General features: G+C 34.2%; 1 non-coding gene across 1 annotated transcript; it reads right to left on the bottom strand.

The window, feature by feature from the left end:
* Positions 1 to 474: 474 nt before the first annotated feature.
* LOC139158263 (U5 spliceosomal RNA) lies at positions 475 to 590 on the bottom strand. The gene has a single exon (XR_011557654.1). It is a non-coding gene; the product is annotated as a U5 spliceosomal RNA (small nuclear RNA).
* Positions 591 to 3,628: the final 3,038 nt, after the last annotated feature.

Here is a 3,628-nt window from a genome sequence, read left to right as displayed (position 1 = left end):
ATTGCTTATTTGACCCTTATGACAATCATTAAGTATTGTACCACATGATTCTTGACAAATGTCTCTTTTTCTTTTATGTACGCTGAGAGCATATGCACCAAGACAAATTCCTTGTGCGTCCAATCACACGTGGCCAATAAAATTCTATTCTATTCCATTCCATTCCATTCTATTCTATTCTATTCTATTCTGGGGCGATTCCTGTAAAATAGGCATGCAACAATAAAGTAGCTAGTTTAAACTCTACACATTTGGGTCTGGCTGTTTCATTCTTGACATTCAGTAACCAAGGCTTCATGTGTACTGTCAACTCGGATATTTTGCCCAGTTTCATTTATTACAAGCCATTTTTCATATCTTCAATAGCTTTTTTGCCTTCTTTGATTTCTATGACGCTCATCTTTGTATAAAGTTTATTTATTTGTTTGTTTGTTTATTTATTTTCAAATGTATATGGCTGCCCACCTCACAGAAAGAGACAAATAGATGAAGATTCAAAAAAGTAGTTACAAACTCATATATGTTCCCTTCCATGGAAATCTTTAGTAAAAGGTAAAAAAATTATATGATTTGAAGAGAAACCAGAGTACAGTATATGTAATGTTTCCCTAGATTACTCCGTTCTTAAGTCTTTGTCTTTCCCATTCAACTATTGGCCTCAGATTCTTTGCATTGCTTATTTAAATGTACAGTAATTCTGTGTCTCTTCTTGTTCTCCATAACTCAGCATTTGACTGAGTAAATGGTTCTCTGTCTCAGATGTTTTTTTCTTTCTGTCATTTTTTTCAAATATTTTCAACAGGTGAACAGCTATTTTGCCTTCTTTTGTTTTTGTTTGTTTGTTTCAGGATGTTTCCTCCATTTTGAACTTTCCTCCATTTTGAATTTTCCTCCATTTTGAATTTCGTCTCAGTTTATTCAATCTTTTATTTATCAATTCATGAATTTTATATCTTTCCTGGCCAAATCGTGTTGAATGGTATGTATGTGTTGATTGGATTGTTGAGTCGTGCATTTTAACTGGGGCTATTGTTTTAATTTATATATGACTTCTTTTTATTGTTAATTACATACTTTTTATATATTGTTATAAACCATCCTGAGTCCTTCGGGATTGGGTGGCATAGAAGTTGAATAAATAAATAAATAACTCCATTAAATCTATTTTTAATTTTCGTCATATTTTCACTTTTCTTTACTTTCATTTCCAGTCCCCACCCCCCACTTCCACATAGTACTTGATCTAAACTGAAATTAGCACAGGCCTCGTTTTTGTTGACAAAATACAAATTTTCCATCTCTACTCGCAGACTATATAGACAGTTTGATTTTGGTCTTGTCCAACTGATGATGTCTGTGAAGAGATGCATCTTTTAGATTGTTGGGAAAAGGTATTTGCCTTCAAAAATTTGAATTTCCCCAATCTCGTGGCCTTTAGAAAATATCTGAAAACCTGGCTCTACCATCTTGCTTGAGACTCACAGCAGAGCACACAGCCCTAGAGCTGGTTAGTGCCCTGAAAACCATTCCTCTGCCTTTTAATTAATTTTAATATCACTGTTTTTAAATATTGTTGCCCCATTTAAAATGTTTATATTCAGTTTTTTATATTTTAACGTATTACAGCATATGATTTTAATGCTATATTTATACATGCCCTGGGTCCCTCTGTATGGGAGATGGGCAATTAGAGAGGGATAGATAGATAGATAGATAGATAGATAGATAGATAGATAGATAGATAGATAGATAGATAGATTATAGATAGATAGATAGATAGATGATAGATAGATAGATAGATAGATAGATTATAGATAGATAGATAGATAGATAGATAGATAGATAGATAGATGATAGATAGATAGATAGATAGATGATTGATAGATAGATAGATAGATGATAGATAGATAGATAGATAGATGATACATAGATAGATAGATAGATAGATAGATGATAGATAGATAGATAGATAGATAGATAGATGATAGATAGATGATAGATAGATAGATAGATAGATAGATAGATAGATAGATAGATAGATGATAGATGATAGATATTTATTTTATTTTTTATTTATTTATTTTGTCCAATACACAATGAGGGTTTTAGTGAGTATATATCAATATACACATAGTAAAATACATGATGAAGGTTATACAGGAGATATTCATAGTAAAATATATCTAAGAAATAATAGAAAAGAAGATATAGGAATATAATATATAGAATATATAGAATATAGTAATACACAGACACACACACACACACACACATATATATACATACATACATATACATATATATATAGGAATAGAGTATATCAATGAAAGAATAGAAGAAGAGATATAGGAGATATAGGAGAGTAATAGGACAGGGGTCGGAAGGCACTCTAGTGCACTTGTACTCACCCCTTACTGACCTCTTAGGAATCTGGATAGGTCAACCGTAGATAATCTAAGGGTAAAGTGTTGGGGGTTTGGGGATGACACTATGGAGTCCGGTAATGAGTTCCACGCTTCGACAACTCTGTTACTGAAGTCATATTTTTTACAGTCAAGTTTAGAGCGGTTAATATTAAGTTTAAATTGGTTATGTGCTCTTGTGTTGTTGTGGTTGAAGCTGAAGTAGTCGCCGACAGGCAGGACGTTGCAGCATATGATCTTGTGGGCAATACTTAGATCTTGTTTAAGGCGTCTTAGTTCTAAACTTTCTAGGCCCAGGATTGAAAGTCTAGTCTCATAGGGTATTCTATTTCGAGTGGAGGAGTGAAGGGCTCTTCTGGTGAAGTATCTTTGAACATTTTCAAGGGTGTTAATGTCTGAGATGCGATATGGGTTCCAAACAGATGAGCTGTATTCGAGGATGGGTCTGGCAAAAGTTTTGTAAGCTCTAGTAAGTAGTGTGAGATTGCCAGAGCAGAAGCTACGTAGGATTAGGTTTACAACTCTTGAAGCCTTCTTGGCTATATTGTTGCAGTGGGCTTTGGCACTTAAATCTTTTGTTATTAGTATACCAAGGTCTTTAACCGAGTGGGGATTATCTGTGATAATTTGATTATTCAGTTCGTATTTGGTGTTCAGATTCTTCTTCCCAGTGTGTAGGACAGAGCATTTGCTAGTTGAGATTTGGAGTTGCCATGTGTTAGACCACTCAGAAACAGCGTCAAGGTCTTTTTGGAGAGAAGTTGTGTTATCGGTGGTGTTGAAGAGTTTTACATCATCGGCGAAGAGGACACAGTTGCTTGTGATGTAATCGCAAAGGTCATTGATGTAGAGAATGAAGAGCGTTGGTCCCAGTACACTATCTTGGGGAACACCACTTTTAACTGGGACGGGGGTGGATATGGTGCTTCCTATTTTGACCACTTGTTGTCTGTTTGACAGGAATGCTGTAATCCATCTGTGGAGGATAGATAGATAGATGATATTTATTTATTTATTTATTTATTTATTTATTTATTTATTCATTCATTCATTCATTCATTCATTTATTGGATTTGTATGCCGCCCCTCTCCGCAGACTCGGGACGGATAGATAGATAGATAGATAGATAGATAGATAGATGATAGATAGATAGATAGATAGATAGATGATAGATAGATAGATAGATAGATAGATAGATAGATAG

This window comes from Erythrolamprus reginae, chromosome 1, assembly GCF_031021105.1.
Source record: "Erythrolamprus reginae isolate rEryReg1 chromosome 1, rEryReg1.hap1, whole genome shotgun sequence".
Taxonomy (NCBI): Eukaryota; Metazoa; Chordata; class Lepidosauria; order Squamata; family Dipsadidae; genus Erythrolamprus; species Erythrolamprus reginae.
This window is presented reverse-complemented; position numbering and strand designations above follow the sequence as displayed.